Source organism: Harpia harpyja, chromosome 5, assembly GCF_026419915.1.
Source record: "Harpia harpyja isolate bHarHar1 chromosome 5, bHarHar1 primary haplotype, whole genome shotgun sequence".
In the NCBI taxonomy this organism is placed as follows: domain Eukaryota; kingdom Metazoa; phylum Chordata; class Aves; order Accipitriformes; family Accipitridae; genus Harpia; species Harpia harpyja.
In genome coordinates this window covers 17282154-17296591 of record NC_068944.1, presented here as the reverse complement: position 1 = coordinate 17296591, position 14438 = coordinate 17282154, and positions in this window count along the sequence as shown.

The following is a 14438-nucleotide window of genomic DNA, read 5'->3' as shown; positions in this document are numbered from 1 at the left end:
GACCTCCTGAGCTCCCTTCTCACCTGGGCTATCCTTTGAATGCAATTGAAAGATACAAAAATTGTAAGAGATGTCACTTTGTCCAGGGCACAAGTGTAAGAATGAACAGATTTATACTCATCCCCTTGTCTCTAAGAAATTTCTAATACGAACTTTTTCAACTCTCTTCTTTTCTGATCATCTATTCCCTATTACTTAAATGGGATTGAATCAGTATTTCTTTGCCTATCAGGTGTTATCTAGGCAAATGTTCACTTACAAGCTTCTAAATATAGTGACAAAGCTCCTAAACTGACAACAATCACCAATTTTAAAAATATTTGTGAGGCTAGGCCCCTGTACCTTGAGTTCCACTTTATGTGCTTTGAGCCTTGCCAGCTATTAATTTTAGGTACTAGAAGCTATCTTGACACTAGGTTTTAATTGGCCAAAACGTAAGTGAAAGGTATTGACTCATCAAATATTTAAGCCGCAGAGTATCTCCACTTTCTTATTTAAAAAAAAAAATTATTTATTACCTTGTGTACATACCATTAAAAGTTGGGATAGATTTAAGGACTGCTCTAAGACTGAATCAAGCACTCTGTCTAATAGACCTTTGCTAGCTATAATGTCCCTGTGTTACATAACCTAGCAAAAGACATAATTGGAGTGAATTAGGAACTTCAGATGGCTTAACAAAAGGATATGACTTCCTCAGATTAGTCCACTTTTGGGTGACATCAATTCCGACACCAGTTAAATACAGAAAAATAATAAAACATAATGAATGGTCATTTAGTTGCTGGAAAACTGGCAGATAATACTGTTATGCAAATAGAGACCTAGTGTATTTGAGAATGGGAGGATTTGAAGAGAAAGACATTAAGGTCTCACAAGCACCATCAATTTTTCTTTAGATGAAGAAGAGTTGCTCCTATTAGAACACATATACATAGACTTTAAGGAGCTAAAGATAAATGAAATATTTCACTACTGATGAGAAAAAAACCCATAAATGTAAGTGAATTCTACAGAAAAAACTAACCTGTTAGCGTTGTTGTATTTGACAGGACTTGGGGTAGTGCTGGAATAACTGAACCAAGATTCCAGTCTAGTGAAGTCTTGATGTTTCTCTATGAGATGAGGGTATTATATTTAAAAAGTCTTCTTTCCACTGGATTATACAACATCTTTTTGTTGTGCCAGCACACCAGATTTAGTTGAAAAGTGACCCAAAGCCAGAAATTAAGGGATATTTTTCAGCATTATGAATTTTCTGTTCCTATTTACTGAACAGTTTCTTGAATAGCTATGATGATGCAGGAGCAAAGGCGATATAGGGGTGAGACTGAAAGTCTGGTGCAAAGGACACTTAAGCTAGCGCTACCTTCAAGAAAAGCCTGTAGAATCACTGCTTGGCAAGTCTCAATCATCTGAGCATATTTCAAGCATCTGAAGTGTCCTGTTCATTCAGATTTTGTGCAAAGAGGCATATTCATTCCAAACTCCCATTGATTGCCTGATTCACCCTGTATTCAAAGACTGAGCAATTGAAGAATATTGCCTAAATTGCCTTAACATTCTCCCACTGCAATGCTGGGGACGGACTTGTCTGCCGCTTTACAATTTCACAATGTAGAGACACAATCAAAACCTTAGACCTGACCTGCATAAAATTCACCTTCTATCTTCTCTTTCTATAGGCCTATTACACTTATATCTGTCAATATACTCTTAGTACATTCTTCTTATATGGTCCTCTTTAATGATTATCAGACATAAGAATTATTTAAGCACTCTAATTAACATGATTATTCAAGAACTAACTAGCATGAATATTCAATATCATTATTCAAGAAGTAGGTGCAACCCCCCTGCTAGCCTTCACCCAGAGAGGAACCGGCGAAGGTGACAGCAGTATAAAAGGCAGTGCCACACTATGTTTGACATGGCCACATGAGAACTGGGGAGATTGCAGATTGAAAAACATTGCTCCTCATAACTCAGTGGTTGATGCACATACTCAATAAGCTTTTGCATCATCGCTTGATTTAAAGCTATTGTTACTTCCATGGAACAGGGAAACAGTGGAAATACAAGCACCTCTGAGATGGTTAAGCTGATATAATGGCTCAAAATTACCCTTCCCTCTCTTGTGCTGTTGGCTTTCCCAATCAGATGCTTGTGCTTATCTAAACCCTCCAGTAAAAAATGACCCAGCTAAACAATTCCAAAATAAAACAACTACTATTAAACTATCTTTCTGGTAGCTTATGGCACTGAAACAACTGAAAAGGGATCAACTGAACACTAAGGCTGGTGCAGTCTATGGAAATGGAGGATGCAGAGCTGTTCCTTCCAGTGACAGCAAGAAGTGATTCCTGTTTAGAGATTTTGTGAAAAGTCAACCTAGATGTTTCGCTCATTGTGGGTGTGGGGGCTTGTTAAGCTATTGCAACCCTATTTGTGTTACAGCACTGAAATATGAAGGCAGAAGAAGAAGGATTCAAACATGGGAAGGACCACCCTGTTTGTAGAGGTCTTCTGACAGCAGTCCTGTTTTTCTCTTTTTTCCCCCTCTATAATTATAGGTGGGTTTTTAATGCTTGTGGGTTTGTGGACTATGAAACCACTATTATGTCTCTTTTTTTTCCCTCTGTTGTATTCACAGTTTCATAACTTATTTTTCTTGCTGCCTTCAAATTTTCGGGCCACTGTCTACCTGATCTCCCTCCACAGAAATATCCATCATTAGCCCAGAATGTATAACAGATTAAGACAAGTAAGTGTTCTTTTTGTTCACTGTAAAAGGTAAACACATGGAAAAGTAACATATATGAGATGTTATAACCCCAAGCAGCTCATGGGATTTCAAGCACTGGGTCATCTGTTTCAGAGCAGGTATAAGCAGTAATATTTTAAAACTACAGCCAGTTTTTGTTGTTGCTGTTATTGGTGGTGTTGTTTGGTTTGGTTTGGTTTTGTTTCTATGGCAATAGAGTAGCTTTGGACTTAACAATGGTTGAAGATTGCAGCCCAGTTCCTAAAATATAAGCGCTAAACACTGATGCAAATTCAGAGCTAAAGTCTTGCAGAAAATCAGGAAAATTTCTTTGATAACAATGACTTCATTTTGATTTTCATAGAGAGTCAGGTGCTGGTATAAAACATTAATTCAAATTTTAAATTATCTTTCTTAGGAAAACACCGCAGACCATTTCACTGTAGCATCAATTTCAATTTGATATGCTGTGAATTTAAGAGAAAGTGAGTTAAAAACCGGAACTATAAAATTTACATGAAATCTGTATGAAAAACCCTCTGTATGATATTTAAAAGCTATTATATAGAAATTATCACATGTAGACTGAGCTGAATATTCTCAAAAAAATAAAATCATTACTGAGATTTGGAAGAAACAAAATTCTCATACCTTTTTCTATGTTTTAACTAAGTTCTAAGGGTAATTTTAAAAATATCAGTATTTCAAATGTTCTCTAAATCTGGGATGAAATAGTTTAAAACTGTTGCAAAAGGGAAGGAAAAGAAGCATACCAATATCTAGGAGAGAGGCACCAGTAAGAAAAGGAATAAAAAAATATAAGCTCTGAAGGCAGCTATCAAAAATACCAATGGCATATGAAATATGGAAACAGCTGGAAATTAATCAGTGCGAATAAATGAAACGAAACTAGAAAATCCAGGAGACCATACCTATGAAAATCAGTGCTGCAGGCAAAAAGGGGAAACTAAAGAAGGAAGAAATGCTGGCATGACATAACAACTAATAAGAGCTAGCTTATAGCTAGCAAAGGGAGGTATGCTTTTACTGATGGAGGAGAACTATTGCGTAGTGAAAATTCAATTAATCCTGGAGACCAAAACACTAGTAGCAAAGCATTTTAAAAGGTGTCAACTAATGGATGTACTTTAATATCAGTGTTCCTTTAATGTATATTTAAAATATATATTACTACACAAAGGACATGAATATACACGGTTACAAGAACATGTCCCAGTACACCTTGTGAATGACATATAATGTATAATCCTTGACAAAAGGAACAAGCCTGAGACTCTGTCAGTCCCAGACAGAAAGGTATTCTAACTACCCCCAAGTGAACATCCCAAGCCCAGAAAATTGAGCTCTCAGGTCCAAACCCATTTCTCTATGGCTATTTGTGATGCTAATTATATGATGGTTAAAACATTCCAGTGTTTCTGAGACTGGGCTAGATAGTAAGGGATCACTAAACATGCATTAACTATTCTTTTTTCAGTTAAATCACACAGCATACATCAGAATTTCCTTGTATAACTTTCTATATAAAACATACTTTAAAAAGTTATGCGTACTTGAAACTCTGTTTGGAGACCATATCTTAGTCTAAACTATCTGAGATGACTGAAGGTTTATAACGTAAAATGTAGCATTTAAGTCTGTATGATCCTGAATTTGCAAGGCACCAGATTCTCCTGAATAGCATCCAAATGCAACTTAAAATCAAAGAACAAGTCAGAGGACATTTATACAGATTCATGTCCCTTTTTAGAGAATCTTGGGTGGAAGTTTGAGGGCAGGTGAAAGGTTTAAGCACAATTTAGGACACATTTAATCAATTATGTGAAATATAATTATTCATATTGGCCTTCGATGAAGTAATTGTCCATTCTAAAGTACATCAGAAGCCTGAATTGCCATGCAATTAAAAGGGAACATAGAGATATTGTTTGATGTAATTTTGCCCAAATACTCTGCAAATATATTTCTTCATATTTTCCTTATTTTTTCCCTTTAGGCTTTTTAAATTGAGTATTGTCAAGAGAAATGAAATGAATCTTGACTAAAGTCAGGCATACTGTATCATTCTACAAGTGAACTGAGTATAACTCTGCCTCTGTATTTAGCTCTTAGTTTGCAAGAGTGAAAGCCCCAAGAAAAAGCTTCTAACATTAAAATTTAAGGAAGAAAATGAAGGAAATCTCCACTGGCTTTCCCCAAGAAAGATCTCATTTTTGCTGTTCTGCTGCGGAATATGGGTTGTTTTCACTTTTTAAAGAAACATTAGGTCAGGCCCAAATCTCACAGTTTTCCTGTTTGCTTATTTCATACATTCCAGGTCAGCTAAATGCCAGAGCTGCTTACAGAAACTCATTGCTTTTAGATTGTTTTACCTAACTGGCATAAAATGTCACAGCTCCAGGGAATGAACCACATCATTTGCCAGCTGATTTAAACAAACTGAATATCTATACTATGCTGACTTATGTCTGACAAATGGTAAAATCTGTTATATTTTGTTGAAGTATATCTAGAATTAAGCCCAGTTACAGATCCAATTTCAGTATCTGAAGAATTTATAGATTTTAATGTATCTCTCTGCCTGGAGAACATGAGAGAGGCATGTTCGATTAAAAATATTTTAAAACCCATCTACTCGTCAGCTGCATTGAGTTTTAGATTGGTAAAAAGGAAACTTCAGGCTTGGTATGAAATTAATAAATAATAAAATGTAAGCTAAAAATAAGACAGAATACGGTATGAATAAATTGAAAATATTAATGAGCCAATGTAATGAGGATGCATTCATTTTTAATGTTATTTTAAGTAAAAATATGAATACTTCATGTGTTCTTTTTAAGGTTTTCTTGAGGCAGTGGCTACGTACTTATGTAAATTACAATGGAAACAAATTTTTCCTGGTCCTGTAGAAATGTATATGAATACAAATCTCTCTACTTGATGTTGTAAATAATACTTAAATTAAGTATTTATCTTCATAATTTTTCTTTAAAATAGAACCTGCCGAAAGTATGTCAAATATTTTATCGCTCATTAATACATAATAAAATGCTTATGCAATTAGTAATGCAGCAGAAGCTTTCTGAGACTGCAGAAATGTTAGTTGTGACCATATACATGTTTTCAAGCTGTGCATTGACTTACATTTCTTCTGGAAGCTCTGGTGAAAAAGGCAGGGCGTTGTCTCACTGGAGGAGATACATGTCGAGTATAACCTCAAGAATGACATTGTGCTATTTGGGTTCCCTTTTTTTCCCAAGGTGAAATACATTATACCTTGAATGTAACGAGCATCACATGCTCCCAGCTTACACTTTTCTCTCTCATTCTTACAGGGAAAAAACCACGGAGAATGGAAATCCAGGCAGAAAGCATTTCTTACGTTGATCTTTCTGGTGAAATGGAAATCCTGGACTTTAAATGCAATGAGCAACATGTAGGAAGGGATTTGGGTGCCAAACTCAAGTGTTTCAGGCCATTTTAGAAGCATTTTAAAATGTTGTGGTTTATACCTGTGTCGTGGTTTAACCCCAGCCAGCAACTAAGCACCACGCAGCCGCTCACTCACTCCCCCCCCACCCAGTGGGATGGGGGAGAAAATCGGGAAAAGAAGTAAAACTCGTGGGTTGAGATAAGAACGGTTTAATAGAACAGAAAAGAAGAAACTAATAATGATAATGATAACACTAATAAAATGACAACAGTGATAATAAAAGGATTGGAATGTACAAATGATGCGCAGTGCAATTGCTCACCACCCGCCGATTGACACCCAGCTAGTCCCCAAGCAGCGATCCCCCGCCCCCACTCCCCCAGTTTATACACTAGATGTGACGTCACATGGTATGGAATACCCCGTTGGCCATTTGGGGTCAGCTGCCCTGGCTGTGTCCTGTGCCAACTTCTTGTGCCCCTCCAGCTTTCTCGCTGCCTGCGCATGAGAAGCTGAAAAATCCTTGACTTTAGCCTAAACACTACTGAGCAACAACTGAAAACATCAGTGTTATCAACATTCTTCGCATACTGAACTCAAAACATAGCACCGTACCAGCTACTAGGTAGACAATTAACTCTATCCCAGCTGAAACCAGGACAACCTGACATTCCAGTGTAATGTTTCCTGTAGGTCCTGTGTCATTAATACCAGCCCCTGTGAGTATCTCTGAAAGGGTGCTAAACCTATAGCTTAGGCACCTAACTTCCCCTTTAAGATACCATTTACCTTGAGCTCCCACCTAATATATATTATATCACAACTTTCTTTTCTCTGGGTAAGGATGTCTCTGCTCATAGTAGCTCTGAGGTTGTATTTCACATGTGGCTGATCTAACACAATATGATGGACTTTCCCAGAGCTTTGTCATTACACCTCATTTGTGAGTCCGTCTTTTCTACAGGCAGCTGTGAGTAAAATGATGGACCTTCCCAGAGGAGGATTAATTGTTTTGCATAAAGTGGTGGGTCAACCCCAGCCAGCGGGAAAGCCCCCCCCCCCCCCCCCAGCCACTCACGTACTCCCATGCAGCAGGATGGGGGACAGAGTTGGAAGGGCAAAAGCGAGAAAAGCTCATGGGCCAAGACAAAGGCAATTTAACAAGTAAAAAACCCAAACCAAACCAAACCAAAATAAAAAAAGACCCCAAAGCAATCACCCACCACCTCTCACTAACAGACCAATGTCCAGACAACCTGTGAGCAATGGTTTCTTTAGAAAAACTCTCCCTCAGTTTTATTGCTCAGCATGATATCATAGGGCATGGAATGTCCCTTTGGTCAATCTGAGTCAGCTGTCCTGCCTGTGTCTCCTCCCAACTTCTTGCCCACTCCCAGGGGGAGCAGAGTGAGACATTGTGCAAGCACTGCTCAGCAATAGTTAAAACACTGTTTTCATCACAAATCTGAAACACAGCACCATATTGCCTGCTACAAAGCAAATTAACTCCCACCCAGCCGAGAGCAGTACACGTACAGATACCTAACGGGGGCAAACGACATAAAGAATGAACAGCAAGTTAGATTCAGATAGTTCTTTTACACCCACTTTTCCTTAGCTCCATACTCAGAGTTAAGCTATCAGTTAGAAGCTTTTTTGCATCCTCAGTCTCATACTTGTCCATGATAAAACACAAAAGGAGAGATTTTACTCTTCCTCATTCCTTGATGATTCCATACAAATTAGGTAGAAGTAATAAACTTTTTATATTTTAAATTTACTTCCCTGTGCCCAGTAAAAAAAAAAAAATAAATAAAGGACCCAATTTCTTGGCAAAATTCAAATCATAAATACAGTTAGTAAAGTAGGTAGAAAAATATCATTTTTTCCTTTGCTGTGAAAATTTTAAATGAAAATTAAAGTTTGTGGTTTTAATCAATTTTTTGTTTGTTTGTTTCATGTGGCCAGTACCAGTAATACTGGAAAACAAGTTCTTTCTGGATTTTAGCTTTTCTAGGTAAGTCTCTGAAAAAATAGAAAAAAAGGAAGCATCCACAAGAAAAGATACTGTTGACAAACTGGAAAATGAGAGTATAAAAAGTATTTTATCCTTCTAACACCTAAACCCCATATTTTTTCTCAGTCCTGAATCTCTAAATTGGCAGGTTTAGGATTATTATAATATTAACAGTAAACCCAAATTGATTTGTTTGCTTGTTATGTCTTTATGAATATTTTGATTTTTGTTTAGCATGCTGGGTAACTATTTAGCTGTGATTTTATAAGCCATAAGGATATTCAAGGACCAATATTTTTGTCATGATATTATATAAAATTGAATTATGAGTATCTTTTTTCTCCCATTGGTAATCCATTGGAATAAACTTGCCCACTTCCCCAAAATGCACTATGAACTGACATATCATTGACAATTGTTGATAACAAAAGCTTTGAGTGGTGGTGAAAATAAACTAACTGCCAATACATGAAGGTCAAAAGCATTGTCAGCACCATTATAAAAGCATGGCTGTGACCTGATTCATCTTATATTTGCAAATTACTCAGTCCCCTTGTGATAGCTGCTCAAAAGCTCTACTTGAAGAGGTGAGAGTAAAAGGGGATTATATTAATGGGGATCATGTAATATTTGCCGAGCTGGGAATTTCAGAAGTCCTTCTGGACCAAAGAAAATATTCTACACAAAATGGCTTTTTTTTCCCCCTACTGCTTTTTCTCTTTAGTCCCACCTAGCCACAGAAATAGATGCAATTGTTATAGCAAAAAACTTTTTTGCGCGGGATTGTGGTGGCAGGGGCTGTATGCCCATTTGCTGGATGTGAAAAGTGGGCTTGTGCTATATTGTATTGTATTAGAAGTGATTACAATTACTTTAACTGCACTAACCCTTTGATCATGTATCATCTGGCTTGTCCTTTGTTTAAGGTCCTTGCCTTTCTGACTGGAATTTGCTTTTGTCAGCACAGCAGAGTGACATATGGTATTTTTGTTGTTGCTTGAAATAATCTTCTGTAGATCAGCTGGATTTCCCAAAAGAGCTTTGCATCCAACATTAGAGAGAGAGAGAGGAGATGAAAGAGGACCCCAAATCACTATACATTCCATGATTAAAAATTTCCATAAAGTAAGCTCCACCATTCAACGCAATATATTTACTTCACATTTTTAGCAAATAAAAAAGGGTAGAATCTGCTCTGTGATGTATCAAAGTCTTGTAAACCCTGATTTAGGAGGTGAAAGAAGAAAAAGGAAGTTGTGTTTGTTGGTTTTTTTTTTTTTTAAATTGTCTGAGGTATTCATATACTATTAACTTATTAGCTGTTGGCTTTGACTTTCCTTCGGATACATAAACAAAAGACAGTTGTAAATCACTGTGGATTACACCCTTGCTCCCACATCACAGCATCTAAATGTTGACCTGCTAACATAATGGAATTTAAAAATGAAACCATCTTAACATATGTAGTATCTGTGATTAGAAATCCCCAGATATTGCAATATTAAAAAAAAAGAAAAAAAAAAAGAAAAAAATATAAACCAAAGTCACACACTGAGAATGCTGAAATTGATACTGTTACGTACTTGGCATTGCAAAATGTTCTCATTTAAGTTAATGGGAAGCATAACATAGAAACTGCTCAATAATTTGAATTCAGAGAGAGCAATCTCTATTGTTTCTGCCCACCAGCACAGTACATCAATTCTTTTCTTCAAGTTATTGCATATTGATGGCATACTTTTCTACTGACAGGCAACAAAAAATTAAGTCAGCACTTATCCAGTCAAAGTGGCTGAGTGAATGGGAAGGTTAATGCCTCAAACTAGGTTTAAGTTAGTTCACATTTCTCTAATAATTGCATTTCTGCATTAAACTTGTTTTAAACAGGAATATGTTTGATTCACAGTTCCTAAAGGCTAAGTTACGAGTGTATGATGGAAGACTGTTATGCTTCAAAGCCTACGAATTCAGATAAAAATTACCGTAACTTTCATAAGTTTTTCAAAGGTCAGTGAAGGGCTGGAAAGTTGCATGAAAACAAAAAAGAGCTATGGGCAAAATAACTAGAATTGATAATGACCTTTAAGCCAATGAAGAATGAAAATCATAAAATACTTATCCATATGGAAGAGTAAAGATTCTCATAAAAAAGCTTCAACAACAGGACACAAAGTAAAATAGCTCATTATGACTGGAAATGATGGACTCGGGCTGCACTAAGGCAAAAGATTTCTCTTACACAGAAAACCTCTAGGGAAATTTCATTTAAACAAGTACATTTTGTGTGTGTCTGTGTCTGTGTGTGAGTGCATGCACACATCTTTAGGCTGGACTTACTGAAGCCAAGAGCAAACTTCCATGCCCTATTGTTGCATAAACCTGGAGGGCTTTTTATCTTATGCTCCCTTTTGAAATAAGAATTAAAAATGCATTGAAACAAGTGAAAAGTGTTACCTCATTAATTTTAATTTCCTGTTTAATTTTCTATGTTTTTATTTCTCTCTCTATTGTGACACCTGGATGAAATTCCACTTTGATGTTCTCCTTTTCATATGAAATGAAGCTGGTAATTTATATTTTCGTAGTTTTTGTCCAGAATGGGTTCAAGACAATATTCAAGAACATTCAATATATAAAGAGAATATTTTTTAATAATTTCTTATAGGAGAGTAGGCATGATATAACTGTGTTTACTTCCCTGTGCACAGACACAGAATCCATTGAAGCCGATGCAGTGATTTCATTAACTTACACACGATTTGCTGGTGCAGACAGGATTTCGGGGTCAAATTGCTGACTTCATTGGAAGCCAGGAAGGCTTATCATCTATGAGTTCTTAGTAATTGCAAAGACTCATTCAGTTAGAAAATCAAACAGTTAATTTAAGTAATAACAAATGGGCAGAATTCCTTCATCTTGAACAGCTAAATTGTCTTGTGGAGACACTGTACTGCCTCACATAATTAAACACAAATAAAATATTCCTAGATTATGGAATTCTGCTAATAAAAGCTAACGTCAATCTATGCTTGAGAACATTTTTTATATGGACCGTTGTAACTATTTCTGAGTAGCAAACCAACCACAAGGTTGAACTGAACAGTGGGAGGACATTTCACAGAACAGAAAAAAGAATTCTCACTGAAGAAAAAATACATGTCCTGAGAATTAAATTGAAATATGCTTTTTAAATTTTTCATGCTATGATGGAAGGGTACCCAGGAAGGGTAACTTGAAAAGGTAGTAGCAGTTCAGAGTTTAACTGGGAGTTTATTGGATGCAATGCTGAAGAAACAGAAGAAATGAAGTATCAAGTTACCATGGCTCTCATTGATACTAATGATTTTGTTCCCCAGAAGGGAAAACCACTGTAATAAAAACTACTGCTGACTTTTCATGCTCCTCTACTGTATGCTCTGAACAGAGCATGAAGAACTCATAAAGCTTATTGCAATTTCATTCTGAGATATGCACCAATTCCTTTGTCAGAATTTCAAAACCAGAAGATTGCTAGTTGAAAAGCAGCCATTAAAATAACATTTAGTTTTTACAATTCCTTTCTCTTCTCTCACTTAAGAACCACCTCCTGTCCCATATATTTTCCTGGCTTTAAACCAGGCATCACTCAAATTCTTACACTGGAATATCATCAAATCTTTTACTAGCTGTTCCAACATGGCCAAAGAGCTAGTCCAACATGGCATGTTTCCTTGATGTACAATTGTGCTTTCTGAGTACAATCAATTTCTCACATTATTGTACTAGAATCTGTATTAGAAAATACAAATCATGCATTTCAAGACAAGTGAACAGATGCTCTGGCACAGATTTTTTGTCCCAAATATAGAAATTCTGCTATTTAATTAATGGCTGGGAATAGCATCTAATTTAGCTGAAGGCTTGCATGTAGCAGTGCAGGTGCATATTTATTAGATTTTCTTCTTTAATGAGTATGGTGCATTTCCAGGTATGTCCAGAGGCAGAATTATTGCAAGAAAGGCATAAGATAGAATGTCCAGTAACTTTCATTCACCAGTTCAGAAGTATTGGGGTGGTATCTGTCTAACCTCCAATCATGCATAGATCAAACAGTGGATATTTACCACTGAGGAATAACTATTTCAATAAATATGATGATAGCTCAACTAGATACCTATATTATGTTGTATCAAAGCAGTATACTCTTAAGGCAAAAGGTCTTTTAATTAAAAGTGTCTGAGACTTTGTTTGTATTTACCTTCCCCTATGAAAATTAGAAGGGGTTGCATAAAAGCAAATAATTTTTATTGGGTACTTGTTAGAAGAAAGGAAAGTGTATAGATAGATGTATGAGTCTCTGGTGTTAAGAGTAGTGACAAAAAAGGTGCAGGGAGGAACTTATGAACATGATAGCTGTCATGAGGAGGGTATAACTGCTATGGATTAAGTATATGGTATAAGTGATCCTCTGAGTTAAATCGCTGGGTTTTTAATAACAGAACTGCATTTTGCAACTTAGCCTGTCTGCATTCAGAAGGTAAATCGATGCTTGTGTTGAAATCACCGTGAACTGTTACAATTTCTTGAACTTAATAATTCCCTCCTATTATAATTCTTGCAAGTTTCTGAGCACCAAATAACTACCAGGTCAGCAGAGCACTGGCTAACTTAAAGGCATTAGTGGTCATGCTGCAAGCTCTAGCTGGGAAGAGAAGATAACTAGCAGATTCTTCAGATCAGATTTTTCTAGGGTGAGGTTATACATTTTGGTTAGAGCCAACGTATTAATCACCATCAAAAACTGGCAGCCTATTTATTCTATTCTCCACACCTGTTTGAATTCTCTTGTGTCTGCCAAGTTAGTTACAAGTGATTTTGGCATCCTGTACTGAATTGATGTCACAGGCTGACACCTATACAGACACTACTCCGATAAGTGAGACTGACTACATCTGCCTATCTCTAACTCATTAAATGGTTCTGGTATAGACTGGGAAAGCAGAAAAAACCTGTAAAATCTTTACGGGGAGGCATACCTAGGAGATCTGATTTGTGTCTGGGTATGCACAGGGAAGAAATAGAGAAGGAACTGTTAAAATTTTATGTCTTAGTAACATATTTGGGGGTGGTGGGAGTGGAGAGTAGAGCCAGAAGCACTAGCAACCAGAAGATAATGGCTATTTGACTTTAGATATGGAGAAAGTCAGAGATTGGCCTAGGGTGTTGTGACCAGCAAGGCCATTGACATCTTCTGCCAACCGTGACAACCTACGTGAGAAAGCAATAAAGAAGGAAGAGTCCCTCAGTAGCAAAGCAAGTCCACAGAAGTCCAACATCACCAAGCCTGAGGTGGGTTCATTCTGCATTGAAACCAGTTTGCCAGCTGGGACTTAGGCACACTGACTGGTTAGAGTGAGCATCCTGTTCCCCTGCATCCCCAGTGCTGGTCACAGCTGGGCTGGGACAGCAGGGACCTTCTTCAGTGTGAATGTGTATTCTGTACGCACTGTGGGAGCGGATTTTAAAACACAAACTGTTATTTACCCTGCTATACCTATCCTGCTTAGAAATAGGATCTAAAATTTATGTCACTGCATGGTGTAGTTCTGTCCTTGAGGTTTTATCACTCTTAAATTCCTCCATGACAGTTGATATAATTCACTAACCCAACAGAAAAAAAAAAAAAATACTGTTCTTCTGACAGCACTGAGCTGTTGAGTGATTCCAACTACAAAATTTAATTCATCAGTAAATCATAGAATCATTTAGGTTGGAAAAGATCCTTAAGATCATTGAATCCAACCATAAATGCAACACTGCCAAGAGCACCAGAATTATTTCTCATTATCTTTACATTTTCATAGGAAATCATGCTATTGCTAATTTTCAAATGTTCTTCTAATAAAATTTAAAAAATGCTGATACTAAAAAAAACACCCAAAAAACTTCACCAGATCTCCATCTCTGTTTTGGACATTTTTGATGGGTTTTGTGATGTAGACCTGAGTTCTGGTACATCTGGGATCTAATTATTATAAGTTTAAAGAGAGGAGATTGATAAGAAACACTTGCTTCTAAGTAGTTATGTACTTATAAGATACTTCATACAGTCCAGGCCCATCATTCTCCTGAGCTCTTGACCCTGGAATTTTCTTCCAGTACCAATAATAAGTAAAATCATCTAGTATTAATTATCTGAAACTGAGGACAAGAGAGGAAGCCTG